Consider the following 15691-nt stretch of genomic DNA (forward strand, 5'->3'; position numbering starts at 1 on the left):
GTGGTGCAGAATTCCCCTAGGAGCAATTATTCAGATTGTTGTTTGAAATAATGGACCCAGGAATCTTCAAACATTTAGCGGGTATTATACCTGCATGTGAAAGGTTGTGGGGGTTGCTTTTTTTAAAGGCAGCGTTTTAAAGATTCTATAAGAACAATATGATGATTCTGAAGCAAAGAAATACCTGTTTTTTGTCAGGATGTGGCTAGTTATATATCAGTTTTGTAGATTAATTGTAACTTTATTCCTATCTTCCTATTCTAGCAAAATGGTTTGTCCAGTAAACTTTGAGTCTCAAATTCTGCCTTCAGCTGCTGTACACGTGCAACTCCAGATGGAAATACAAATGGAAATTGTGTGCATGTACCTGAGGACAGAATTTGGCCCTTAGGATGTAATTCAAACACTTGCAGAGTTTAAGGCCAGAAGGGACCTCTGACTCATCTCATCTAATATCCTGTCTGTCCTAGGCCATTAAATTTCACCCAGTTACTCCTGTACTGAGCCCAATAACTTGTATTTGGCTAAAGCACACCTTCTTGAAAGGCAACCAGTCTTGATCTGAAGACATCAAGAGATGGGGATTCCACCACTTCTCTTGGTAGTATTTTTCAGTCGTTAATCACCTTCACTGCTAAAAATGTATGCCTATTTTCATTTCTCTAGTTTTATATTATAGCCATTGAATATTGTTATGCCTTTCTTTGCTAGACTGAAGAGCCATTTAGTACCCAGTATTTTCTCCTGTAGAAAGTGCTTATATACAGTAATCAGATCACCTCTCAATCTTCTTTTTGATAAGCTAAACAGACTGTTCTTTAAGTTTGCTGCTGTAAGGCATTTTCTCCAGCCTTTGAATAATTTTTGTGGCTCCTTTCTGCACCCTCTCCAAATTTGATAATGCATACCTGGTCGATGATACATCAAATAGTTCCATAATCAGAGCCATATTCAGCCTCACATAGAGAACCTTGAGAGTTTTTAAAACGATGCTTCTTTCACATAATCCATCCCAGTATGACAAATATTTTATGGTGCTGATTCAGCAAGGTACTTCTGGCATCTGCTGAATGTATATGACAAGAGTTCCCAAGAGCACTTTGTCATACAAATGGGATAAAAATAGACACCAGTATAGCTGAAAAGTTCAAACTATACGAGCTTCACCCCATAGTTGCACTTGTGAGCTAATCAAAGTCTATATTTTCAGATGCATGGTTTTTGTATGTACACTACCTGTGATGCATGCACAAGCAGAAATGTGTTTCTGAAAATCTGACCCCAAATTGTTGCCTCCCGTCTCCCTATTTGATAATGTCTGTTGTTTGTGGACCAATGTTAAATATATTTCAGACCAGGAGAAAGAAAACATTCTATAATTCCCAAGAGTGATAAACCAATAAAGCTAAGAAATTGGCATATGAAGGAAAGTTGGTGACCTCTGTCAGATTCTGCTGCATTTTGGCTTCTGAGAAGTGAATGAAGCTCCTTAGCACCTTCAGTTAGTAAACAAAATGCTAAAAAGTCTTTGAACAGGATCACACACACAAAAATCAAACACGCTTCATATCCAGTGCTGGAATTAGAGATATACATGGTGAGTATTCCATATCTCCACTTATGGCTGCAGGCTGAAACAAGGGCAGAGGGTGTTGGTGGCTGAGTGGTTTATACCATTACTTTGGTTATTCCATTTCAAGAAGTGATCAGATCCATGCATTTAAAAAAAAATACTAAGCAGTGACTTCCTCTAAAGGAGTTCTGGTGACTGCACAAGCCACTTGGGCTTCACTCATGGTTTGTGATGTCACCAGAACCGCCCAATGGAACTGTTGGCCCCTAATTCAAATTTGCATCTTATTTTCCATATATAAAGTGCGTGGTTGTTAGGGATTGGGACATGGGCAGTTGTGTCTAGGGGTCAGACCAAGAGTCAGTAGCCAGGTGAGAGCCGGAGTCAGGCACCAAGAATTGGAGCCCAGAGTCAGAGGCCAGAGTCAGTCAGATTGAATGGTCAACACCTGGTTACCTTGTGTGAGGCAGACAGGGCTGGGAACAAGCAGGCAAACAGGAGCTGTCACAGCCTTGGGCGAATGCTTTGAGTAGCCAGTGCTGTGCTGTTGCTGCTGATTTTAAGAGCAGGTTTGCTAATCCTCTCGGCCAATCAGGTGGCTCAAGTGGGGCCCAGCTGTGCTTGTTAGAGTGCTTGGGTGTAATGCTAGCAGGCTGACTGTGGGTCTTCATTCCTGACCATAGTACATGTAATGACAGTGTGACACGGGGAGTCACGGTTACCTTATTTCCTGGCCCCAATGACATGGCACTGGGTCCGTTTCCACTGACTCCAGTAGCCACTGGGACAGTAATGTATGATGATATTTTCCACTTCCATTGTGTGTATCGTCTGAGGATCCCAAAACACTTTATAAGCATTAGTTTAGTTACATATTTATATGATATTTCTGTTAACCCTATCAAGCAACTCTGATTCCACTGCAATTCTTAACACGCACATTCCCATTAAATATCATGAGCTTGACTCAGATCTGAAAGATTCCCATTTTTCCAGGGGTCCATCAACAAAGAGCGAGCCTGCCTGGCAAGGTCACTTATAATCCCTCCTCTGCCAGAGTTCCTGGAGCTGGCCTACCTGCCCTAGCAATTGGCACTGCAGTTTGCGAAGGTGTACATGAGGTTTGTTTGGATTCAGCCCTAGTAGCACTTTAAAGTTGCCACCAACAAGTGGAACCCTTCAGGTAGGTCAGTGCTGCAAATGCTTCCTGTGCTTCCCTGAGTAAGAATCTCCCCTCCCTCCACAGGGCACAGTAACCTTTTTGGAAGGGGAGGGAGGAGAAGTTGCACACCCCCTTGCTAGCAGGATTGAATGGAGCGACCCACTATCTGTGATGTTGTGACCAACCCCACCCCAACTTTCATCTTGGTCTCTTCTTGTTTGCCTGCCACCACTCAATGGTAACATGACTCTCTCAGAGCAGGCTCCTTTTAAGCCCCTTGAATGAGACCGAGAGCCGTATGTAGGTTCCAGACTGTTTACCCTTGTGATGAAGTGGGCTATTATTCACCTTGTTATGTGAGTCTTACTGTCCTATCCTAATACTGTGTGGTACCTCAGTTTCCCTGTATATTGCACCAATTGCACCAATACCTACGTGGTGGGAATTGGGTGTGTGACTCTTGCTGAGGCCCTCAGGGCAGGTAAGGCTGTTTAGCTGTCTGGATGTAGGTGATGGCCGATACTCTTTGTAACCTGAGAACCAGGAGGGGGATGCGACCAGGTGACACTTTGCCCAGGAAGCAGCACAAAGACCAGAGGAGGAGCTACAGGCAGGTCGGAGGCCAGGCAGGGAGATCCGGGGCAGTCTGCTGTGGGGGACTGGAAGGGTAAGGAGACCAGGCTGTCTGGCCCAGGTCCCCCCAAGATGGACTTCGCTGAAAGTCACTGACTTCTGTGCTAACAAGTTCTGTTCTATGCTGTGTACCTGTTGACCAATAAACCCTTCTGCTTTACAACGCTGGCTGAGAGTCATGTCTGACTGCGGAGTTGAGGTGCAGGGCCCTCTGGCTTCTCCCACCAAGGGGAAGTGTGCAGTGTGAACAGGGATACTGAATGCTCCACTGTCAGACCAGGAAGGTCGAAGCCAAGGAGGTTTGCCCTGGACAGCATGCCCTGAGGGGAGTCACCCAGAGTCCTGGCTGGCTTCCTACAGAGCAGTTCCAGATCATCGGACCTGTGACACCGTCACAACCCTTCAGCACCTCTCCTTAGAACCAACCGGATTGTCTTCTCTTTGAGGAGGTCTGCCTGAAATTACCTACCCAACAGTAATCTGAGCAAAAACAAGATTTCTTAAAAACAGAGAACATGGAATGAAAACAAAAAACAAAAAAAACCCCAATTTGCTTCTCCCACCTGAATTTACAGTTCTCATAACTTTCATTCTTTGAGAATATTCCATATCTCTCTCTCTCTCTCTCTCACCTCCAGAACTTTGGTGAGCTTGTCAGTATTGTGCAGTCTAAATAGCAACTCTCCTGTTCCCATATCTGGTTGTCAACTGACCTGTCCATTGGTGTACATATCTAAACATCCCACTTCTTGCTGTCTGTGTGTCTTTCAGCTGTTAGCGTCCATTTAACCCATCAAGGTGAGGTTTCATTAACATTTACACAAAAGACTCTTTGATCAGGAGTCCTGCTTTGGAGGAAGGCCACAGGGCTGTTTCCTAATCACCTCTGGAAGTCCCCCACCCCCAGAAATAGCTTGGAATAAAAATAATTGTTTAATTTGTTATCTTAAAATAACGAATTATTGACAGACGCTTGATCCTCTATCACAAGTATATAATATACATTTTAGAAAATAGATATGAGAAGTGGTTAGTTTGCATATTCAGCTCCAAAATATATATAAAAAACATTGAGCTACAGGGCATCTGAAAAAGTACTATCAAAGAACTCACTTATTGCAAAATATGTACATTTTATTTGCATGTATGCAAAAACTCTGGGGAGAGTGGAAAGAAACGTAGGAGAAGGAAATATGTCTAAATCTAAACTAAAGTGTATTTCTGTACACCGATTATCGAAAGTCATGTTCTGATTGGCTGGGTGGGTCTTTCTGGTGCTGTCACATCAGTACACCCACATCCAACTGTGAAGGGCTCTAACCTTTCAAAATGATTATTATGTGATGTATAGAATTCCAGAAGTGGACACAGGGCTTTACAAAACACTTAAAAAGGCAACATAATTGCTCTAAGATGCCTTAAATTTTCATATGCGGTGTTGTTGAAGCCATGTTGATACCAGGATATTAGAGAGGCAAGATGGGTGAGGTAATATCTTTTATTGGGCCAACTTCTGTTGGTGAGAGAGAAAAGCCATTGTGCTACACAGAGCTCTTCTTCAGCTCTGGAAAACATAATCAGAGTGTCACCGCTAAATATAATATGGAACAGATTGTTTAGCATAAGTAGTTAACACGTATTTCAAGGGACTATTCAAGGTGAAGTGGCCCATTAACACTGTTAAATTCATAACTTTGCTAGACACTAACAATCATGGATCGAATAGAGACACTGGATTTATGGCTTATTATAACAATCTATAACCCACTATCCACCCCACTATGCCTGCTCCCAGCTGCTTTTCCCTCTTCTTTTTCCCCCACTATGACTAAAGGAGTGTTAATGGACCACCTCATCTTGGATGGTCCCTTGAAATATGTGTTAACCAACTGGAAGCCTCTATAGCTTACTAATAGGCAACCTTTGATTGACTTATGAAGGGGATCTGCTGGCAAGGTGCTTTCACTGAAAGCTCCTCAATGATGGACTGAGATTCTTGCATCAGTGTTCCAAAGACTAAATGTTCTGACCTTGAAATTATGATGCAAGGTCCATGTTTTCTTAGGCTTGTTCTCAGGCTGGTGAATGAAGCAGGAGAGCTTTGGATTAAACTGTAAGCATTTTTCTTTTTTAATAAATGTCCATGTGTTAGAGGATTTGATGGGCACATTTTTAAAAACTGAAATGAATAATGTCTTGTTGCTTTATTTGTTGGCCCTTAAATGGGATTTTTGTTTGCATACATTCATCATTTCTATTTGTTATGCCCAGCTTTGGCCTCTTGAAATTTAAAACTCTGATAAAATCATATAATGACAATACTGAGAATAACCTTAACTGTAGCACTGTTTGTTGATGTTGTTGTTGTTATTACTATTAACACTCTGTAATAGAGATCTTAAGCATAGCTGTTAGGAAAGCTGTTGAGGCTATCAGTTACTATAATTCATTCAGAAAGCTCAAAAGGAGAGTCCTTACTCTCTTTCTTCCTAGGTGAGGTAATATACTTAATTTTACAGACTGTGTTTAAACAGATGTATGTAGAGGTTTAGGGGTTGACTTTTAGAGGTGCTGATAAACTCCCATTGATTTTAACTGGGATTGTGTGGGTGGTTAGAATTTCTGAAAATCAGATCCTTTAAAACATTTTCTACAGATTGTATATTTGTACCCTGTTCATGATTTGACATTTTGCCTAAAAAAGGAATACCTAGCCAAGGGGTAGTTTTTGTTCTGTTTCCCTAAGCACTGCTGAAGTCTTGGGTGTATTTAAAGGTTTAGCATAGATCTGAGAACACCGTTGATATCCCACCTACACTACAAGAATGAAACATGTTGTAACCAGGTCCTTCAACATAATTGAAATTTGATTGTAGGCAGGTCATAGATCAGGAAATGGGGGGTTGTCCATGGCTGATTATCTGTTTTCCTCAAGAAGGAGGGGGCCAGAGTGAGCACAGGAATTGGAACACTAGGTTCTGTTAGCTGTGTTATTTCGTCCACTCGATTAGGGTGCTGTGCTGAACATTTAGAAAGTAGCTGGCTCCAAAATGAGCTCACAATTTCTTGTTAGAATAAAAGAGAAAATTATCATAACAATATAGTAGGCGGGTCAGGGAACCAGAGCTCTCATCTGTCACTGACTCATCCCTGTATCCTTTATCCTTGCTGCTGAACGGCTCATTAAACCGTCTATCATTGAAATCTAAAGCTAAAATAAAATTGAAAGCTAAAATAAGTTCACATATTTTGGGGATATAGGTTCCCTTTATTTACATATCAAAACTCCCATTAAAGTTGCTAGAAGTTGGTTGCATACATCAAGAGATATACATTGCTCACTTTGAATTATATGGTGTGGTGGAGACTTGAAGTTTTTTGGAGTGGCTTTTAGGATTATTGTCCTGCCTCTCTCTCCCTCATCTTCTGGTCTATTTTGTATTTCAGATGGTGCATTACTTACATACTTTTCCATGTTTACTAAACTACCCCGACTACCACAATAAAAAGCTATGTAAGATAATCAGTTACAGTGTCATAGCATCACTTTATCTGGTGTCTCTCGGGCACTCCTATTTGAAAACCTTGGTTCTCCATAGAAAGGCATGTGTGTTGATTCTCTGCATGCTCTCTTCATTCTGTCGTACCTCTTCTTCCTTCTGATGGTCTCCTCCCGCCTTATTGTGCATTGTTCTTCCTCTCTAGGACAACTCTCAGGTGGGTACAAAGAGCCACTCTTCCTGGCCATATCTGTACCTTTTCTCATAGGCACCTAATTGAACAGTGCAGTAAAACACTAGCTTAAAACACTGGGAGTTTGGGGCTAGAGTCATAAAATAATGCACCAGAGAGAGGAAGGCCCAGCAGCAGCAGTAACCCGGATCAACAGCTCAGAGTACTGGGGAAGGTTCAGCAGAACAATCAGATTGATCTACCTCCCAGGAAGCACCACAAGGGAGAAGGACTGAACAGCTTTAAAAGGAGGTCAAAACTAGAAAGTCCTTCTATGCCAGAGAACAGAGGTAAATGTTGTCCTCATGTATTACTGTCTCATGCCTGGCTCTTCAGACTTACACTTCTCAAAGGCTGTACCCTAGGTGCTGAGATGAATGTTGATAACCATGGGCCATTCCCTTCATGCAGACGTTTCAAAAGTAATCAATTTGGAATGGGAGCATCATAAAAAAGCGGTCTCTTAACCAGGCAACCTCATGAACTTCCAGAAGCTCCAAACTCATAGTGAAAATGCCCCAAATTGATATGGCAGTGACAAGTGAGAAGAACAAAACAGAAATCCTCATTTGAGGGGATTTTTAACCTTAAAGACCTAGAGTGAAATCCTGACCTAATGGATGTCAGTGACCCCAGGAAAACAGGAAGGCTGAAGAAACACTTCAAACAAGCTATGATGCCTCTGCAGGCTGTATCCTGTTATTACCTCTTACAACTGCTTTGCTCTGACATTGTGACTAGCTTAAAATATTTATTTAATGCCAGCCACAATTATAATTCAACTGTCATAACTCAATTTTCAGAGGGATAATTAAGTTGGCAAACCAAAAACAGCCATCCTAAAAAACAGCAGCAGTTAAAAGTGCTAAGGTTATCCAATATCCAAAGTACCCAGAAAAAACAATTAAAATTCTGGAGGATAAGAATTCATGATGACCTATTGGACAGGTCAGCCAAAATTGCTTCATTGGCCTTTTGTTCCTAGGATCATAAAGATTGTCAAATGTATCATGAAAACATTTTAACTTTGTCATAATTACGAAAAATAAACTCAGTTTCATCTAAAGTACTATTAAAAACAACCTCTGCTCTAGATTAAGACTTGAGAAACTTAAAACTTGAGGCTCCAAAAAACCAAGGCAAAGATCTGACATTCATTTTCCATTTGAAAAGGCCTGTCAAATTTTGGAACTAAGGTCCTACTCCTGAAAATCAGTCAATGGGACTACACATTTTTTTCAGTCGAATATAAATATTATGATGTGCTGTTTGCTTGAGATAATTGACTAGTTTTAAAAATGACGTTAGGATTTGAATGGTTTGCAAAACCAGAAAATGAATCTAAAAAATAAGATACAGTGAAATCAATACTGGCTGTTACAAGTAAAAGTGAGGTAATATTTTCTTTTAACATCCCAAGGCACAAGAGAGGGAAATACTCTAGCAAAAGCATAATAGGTATCCAGAATTTAATGTTTTAATATTCCCTTGACATAGGCATTCAAGAGAGGTTGTGGAATCCCCATCACTGAAGATTTTTAAGAACAGTTTGGACAAACACCGCTCAGCAGGATGGTCTAGTTGACTTTGTCCTGCCTCAGTGCAGGGAACTGGACTGGATAACCTCTTGAGGTGTCTTCCAGCGCTACGTTTCTCTAATTTGCCAACTCATTACAGCAACATCTGTTGTACCAAACTAAAAATACTGGGACATTCCTGGTTTCACCTGTGCTGATCGCCTGTGGAATTGGCATTAGAATATTATTTATTTGTATTACAATAGAATCTATAGGCCCCAGCTGAATTTGGGCCTCATTTTTCTAGGCACTGGCACATGGTGACAGACAGTCTGATGACGTATTTGTGTGTCTGTGTTTGCCTTCCAGCTTGCTGTTCCTGTTTTGTTTCCTGTTCGCTGATCTCAGTAGTTCTGTTCCTGTTTAAGGCTGCATGTGTGTGTGCATAGCATTGGGTGTGTGAAACTACTCAGGGCCCACTCTTACTTATCTGCTCTTCAGACTGTTGTCACGTTTAATTCAGATTATCGCTGACCTAACTGGTCCATGGTTATTACATGTTTTGATTGACAACTTACCTGTGTGCCTTGTTTTATTTCTCTTGCATTTTGGTTTGCTATTCTGGTGTTGTCAGGGTTCCCTCCCCACTCTGAACTCTAGGGTACAGATGTGGGGACCCACATGAAAGACCCCCTAAGCTTATTTCTACCAGCTTAGGTTAAAAACTCCCCAAGACACAAATTCTCCCTTGTACCTTGGATTAGGTAACACTGCCACCACCAACTGATTTAGAAAAATTCAGGGAAAGGACCGCTTGGAGTTCCTACTCCCCCGAAATGTCCTCCCAAATCCCCACACCCCCTTTCCTGGGGAGGCTTGAGAATAAACAAGAGGAACACAGACGAGGAACAAACAAGAGGAACAAAAACCTTGGGTTTTTTTAGGACACTAAAAAAAAAAAACCCCAATCAGATTCTAAAAGAAACAGAACTTTATAATAAAGAAAAAAGGTAAAAGAAGCACCTCTGTAAAATTAGAATGGAAGATAATCTTACAGGGCAATCAGATTCAAAAACACAGAGGATTTCCCTCTGGGCCAAACTTTAAAGTTAGAAAAAGAAAACCAGGAATACACCTTCCTCTCAGCACAGAGAAAATCACAAGCCAAAACAAAAATAAACTAAGTCATTTCCTTGTTAGTACTTACTAATTGTAATGGAGTTGCATTGCTTGCTTCCTTGATCTGTGTCTGGCAAGTACACAGAACAGACAGAGCAAAACCTTCTTTTTCTCCTCCCCCTCATCCCCCAATTTGAAAGTATCTTGTCCCTTTATTGGTCCTTTTGGTCAGGTGCCAGCCAGGTTACCTGAGCTTCTTAACCTTTTACAGGTAAAAGAATTTTGTGCCTCTGGCCAGGAGGGATTTTATAGTATGGTATACAGGAAGGTTGTTACCCCTCCCCTTTATATTTATGACAGGAGTGCTTCAGAGCGTAACAGAGTCCTTGCCCCCTAAATAATTTACAGCCAAAATAGATGAAGGGAAGGAGAAAGAGAAGCACATAAAGGGGCAGTGACTTACCCAAAGTTGCAGAACAGTTCAGTGCTCAAACTGGGAACAGAGCCGAGGTCTGTCCAGTCCCAACTAAGTATCCGAGTCATTACACCATGCTGCTGTTTACAACATCTGACTTTGTAATGAATCATTAATTCTTTTCAGCACAGTTGTATCTATTTTAAATGTCATTGACTGTCTGCTAGAATATGGTTTTATACAATCCCTTCTATGTTAATGCCTACCCAAAAGTAATTAAAAATGCAATGAGGGAATAAGCAAATGTAACCCACTGGTGTGTGTGCCCACTCCCACTCTGTACCCAAGCTGGTACAACCCCAGTTAGAGAACCTTGGCTCTTTAACACATATAGAAGCTCATGCTCTGGAGATTCCCTGGTTCAGTCCCAAGTGTGATGGCCAAAATGGTGGCTGTGAGACACAACTAGTAAAAATTCTTATTATATATTAAAGTATTACAGCAGCACATGGAGGCCCCTATTGTGCTAGATATTGTACGTACATACACATGACGAGACAGTCTGTGCCCTGAAGAGCTTACAGTCTGAGGCTCTGATCTGTGTCACACAGACTAGTCTCCTGAGGACTGAAATACTTTAGTCTGACTGAAGTCTTTGAGCTTAATATAGCTGTAGCTGGGTGAAAATTAATGGCCTGTGATAAACTGGTCAGACTTGATAATCTAAAGGGCACTTCTGGCCTCTATGAAATACAGAGCCCCATTGAAGTAATGTTGCTTCGTGCACATGCAGCAATTCTCCAGCACAGGTTACAATGCAGAGTTAGAGCCAAAATAACTATTTGCTTAATGCTAGCTCACACACAGCCAAGGGATGCACCTCAGTAAACTTGAAGGCAGGAAGTGTTGCCTAGGGCTCTGGAGCTATTATTTCTTTGAAAGGAAGCTGGCTGGGACATGTTTTCCTTCCTCCTGGGCAGCCATCATAGTTGGGCAGAAGGGGGGTCTTATATTAACATGTAATCTAAAGAGAAAATACCATCTCCTCTTCTTAGGGGAGCATGGGCTCATTCCTGTGAGATGGTGTGTGCCCTTTGCACCCACTGATTTTAATGAGAGTTGAATGTCCTTAGTTCCTTGTAAAACTGAGCCCTATAAGCACTGGATGTTTGAACCCAGCTCCTGGTGAGGAACTTGAATCCCTAACCTTCTTGCTTCCAAGAACAGGAAGACAGGTTGTTTCCTGAAATGATTTATGATCAGCCCACCAACAGAGAGGGTAAGGGAGACCAGCAACTACTGATGTCTGCCCTTGACTGACAGGAACTGATGAGACCACAAGGAAAGGGCAAGAAAGGAGCCCAAAGCCTCAATCCCTTCAAATAATAGCAATCAGGGAGGAGGGGGAAGGGAGAATGCCCCTTCCCACACATGTACACACTGACTTTTTAACTCTAGGCAGCATGTGGTGGGAATGCACATACTATTGTTACTGTATTTTATTTAGATTATGGTAGTGCCCAAAGGCCACAATCAGGATCCCCATGGTTCCAAGCACTGTATAAGAACATCCATACTGGGTCAGACCAATGGTCCATCTAGCCCAGATGCTTCCAAGGGGATGAACAGAACAGGGCAATTACTGAGTGCTCACAGTTTAAGGGCTCCGTCCTGTGAGGTGCTGAGCACCCTTAATTCCAGCGCCTGTCAGGATGAAAAATAGACAAAAGAGGGGTGGGGAATACAACCTACAAGCAAAAAGAACAGCTCAATGGCTGCCACACATCTTGTTGGTTCCATGTTGATTTGTAGATTCATAACCTCATGCCTGACTGCCATGTTTTTTCTTACCCGCCTGTTTTTGTTTGTTTGTGTTTGTTGATGTATATAGAAAGGTTTAGGAGGGACGGGAGTGAAAAGGCCCAGAGAGACATCTACATGAATTCTTCACCTCCTGGGCAGCTGCGCCGTTTGTGGCAGCAGAACTGGTTTGTTTGTTTCATTTAATGATAGTGATCTTTGTGTTGAATAGGTTGGCCTGTTGCAAGCTAAGATATGTGGCCTTTTGTGTCTTTAGTTGCTGGGAAGGTTGAGGATTTTTTTTGCAACATCGGGTCCTGAGAGAGAAGCTTTTGATGACCCAACTGCCCTTATAACTCATTTGCCCTTTTTGATAGGCAAAAGGTAGACAAAATAGCTTTTAACTCAATCCTTAAGATTTAGTCTTTTGTTAGATATGGCTAAACTTAAAGAAAATGTTAGTAATAAATGGTTTCTTATTGCAAAGAATATTTTAAGATTTTTAAAAGCCCCACTTTTAAAAAATGTATTAATTACTGTGCAAGCTTTGCTAAATTCTTGAGACTATTTGAGTATTTGATTAGTATTAGATTTTAAAGTCTTTTTGCCTTTTGGAAACTAAACTATTCCTGTTTTCAATAAATAAACAGTTTTTGAAAAATATTTGGATTTACTGGATATTTTTGTCTCCCATAGCTGAATTATCTCCCATAGCAAAATATTAAGTGGAAAAAATGTACACACTTCTGCCTCTGTGAGAGAAATCAGTTTGCCTGTATGAACTTATGACTCATTTTGCTAACATATAAAGTGCCCAGAAATCTTGGTTTAAAAAATACCAAGCTGTTCTGTATGGAGAAGTCCTTGAATCCACTCAGGCTTCCACACTGGCCAAGAGGCGTCCACTCTGGGATAATTTTGCAGAGGATCTAGAAAGATCTTTGTTTGGCTTTCAGATCCCAGATGATGGGCCTGATCCTGCAAACACTCATGCATGTGCTTAACTAAGCATGTGAACAGTCCCATTGACTTCCATGAAAAGTTAGGCATGTACTTAAGCATCTGCAAGATCAGGGCCATTGTCTGGGATTTAAAAGTCAAGCTGGCTTCTTTCTGGCTCACACGTCATCTTCAGTATCAAGGATTTTGCAGGCAAATGCCACCCTCAATTACACCAGTGGGCTGTGCAGATGTAATTGAGGACATAATTGGAAGACACGGGGATTGTACAGGTGCCCCTGCAAATGGAACTTAGTTAACAGTTCTGTAAAGGTGCAAGCCAGAAAAGTGTCCAATTAACTCTCCCACAGCTGTGTTGACTCTGCAAGGCTGGAAGAGTAGTAAAAAGTAGTAAAATCTTACATTTTTCCCTAAATTAAGAAGCTTCTGACTTCACACAGGGAGGGGATCTGCTGAGTAGAAAGGTGCTAATTTTACGGTTGCTTTTCACAGCAGAGTTACACTTTAAGAGCCAAAGCTGACGAGAACAAATCATTCTGTGATTCTAAGAGCATAGCCAATATAATGGAAAATAGGTTACAATGATAAATTATGCAAGTAAGATAAAATTACTTTAGCTCAGACTTATGGGCCTGATCTTCAGATGGTGCCAATTGGCATAGCTCCATTGCCCTCAATGAAGCAGTGCTGATTTACACCAGCTGAGGGTCTGGCTCTTAAGCATTAAATATCACTGACAACATGTATACCCATGTGAAAAAAACAACCACCACCTGTGGCATACATTTCATGTCTGATATCCTGGGTGACAGTTTCTGGTGTTTTTTAACTGTAATATAGTAAGGTCTTTTGGGCTGTGTGGTGCTGTTTCAAAAGCAATTGAGGTGAGATTATATCTTAGTCTTTTCAAGGTCACTGATATGGGCTCTTTTGCAGGTAGGCACAAACCTACCATCTGTCATTGACACATGCAAAATGTTAGCTAACCCAGAGATCTGGATGCTAACCCGAGAGTGGGAGACCCAGGTTCAATTCCTGCTCCCCCACACTGCTTCCTTTGTGAGTTTGGGAAACCCGCTTAGTCTCTTTGGCCCAGATCGTCAAAGGTTTTTAGGCATCTAACTCCCATTGATTTTCAATGGAAGTTAGGAGCATAAATACCTCTGAGGTAAAGTGGAGATACTAGCACTTTTCTACCTCAGTGTTGTTGTGAGGATAATAAATACTTGGCAGATTGCAAGGTGCTTGGGCACCACATAAGAACCTAAAACACAGTCTGTAATGCAGTCTGTATTAGCAATTCACTGCATTGACTATATGTTAAAAGATCCAAACTGCAGAATACATAATTCTATGGCCCAGATCCTCAGTGGTATTTAGGTGCCTAACTCCCATGAGGATCTGGGCCTAAATTACTAAAACATAAACAGAAATATAGGTCCTGATTCAAAGCCCATTAAAATCATTGGTGGTCTTTCTATTAACTATAATGGGCTTTTGTCATAAAAATAAAGGGAAGGGTTACCACCTGTCTGTATACAGTACTATAAAATCTCTCCTGGCCAGAGGCACAAAAACCTCTTACCTGTAAAGGGTTAAGAAGCTCAAGTAACCTGGCTGGCTCCTGACCAAAAAGACCAATAAGGGGACAAGATACTTTCAAATTCGGTGAGGCAGGGGGATAGGCTTTGTCTGTTCCATGTGGCTTTTGCTGGAGACAGAACAAGAAAGCAAACGCTCCAACTCCTTAGTAAGTATTTAGCAAGGAAATGCGTTAGATTATCTTTTGTTTTGGCTTGTGATTTTCTCTGTGCTGAGAGGAAGGTGTATTCCTGGTTTTTCTTTTTGTAACTTTAAGGTTTTGCCTAGAGGGAAATTCTCTGTGTTTTGAATCTAATTGCCCTCTGAAATTATCTCCCATTCTAATTTCACAGAGGTGCTTCTGTTACCTTTTTTCATTCTAATAAAGTTCTGGTTTTTTTAAGAATCTGGTCTGTGCTCATCTTGTTTATTCTCAAGCCTCCCCAGGAAAGGGGCTGTAGAGCTTGGGGGGATATTTTGGGGAATAGGACTCCAAGTGGTCCTTTCCCTGATTCTTTGTTAAATCACTTGGTGGTGGCAGTGTTTACCTAATCCAAGGCACAAGGGAGAATTTGTGCCTTGGGGAAGTTTTAACCTAAGCTGGTAGAAATAAACTTAGGGAATCTTTCATGCTTGTCCCCACATCTGTACCCTAAAGTTCAGAGTGGGGAGGGAACCCTGACAGCTTTGGATCAGGCCCACAGTCATTCTCTGGACTGAAACCCTTGGATTAGAATAAACAGCACTTTTATAAGTCGATTTACAGTTCAGCAAAACATAATAGAAAATCTCCTTGATTAAAAAAAAATCTGATGACAAAATATATATTCTATCGATGAAACCATTCTAAATTTAGTAAAACAGGGCCTTTTAAATTTTTTAGAAAACAGCTTGTGGCAGATGATTAATCTATAACAGAAAATGGCCCTTATCGTGCAGACGAAGAAACATGTGAGTAACTTTATCCAGTTTGATAATGAGGAGTATTCACGTGCAGAAGTGTTTGCAGGATTGGGTCTGAAGTGTTTCAATAATACGAAATGCTTGGACCTTTTTTTAACCTCTTAAATAACCTTGTAGTTATTCCTGACTTTTTGTCTGGGTCTCCTCCCTGAAGCAGTACTCTAGCTGCACATAATAAATGGCCAGTCCTTCTTCCTACTATTTTTTTAAAAACAAATTAACATTGCAAATATGCA

Source organism: Lepidochelys olivacea, assembly GCF_965140295.1.
Source record: "Lepidochelys olivacea isolate rLepOli2 genome assembly, chromosome: 2".
Classification (NCBI taxonomy): domain Eukaryota; kingdom Metazoa; phylum Chordata; order Testudines; family Cheloniidae; genus Lepidochelys; species Lepidochelys olivacea.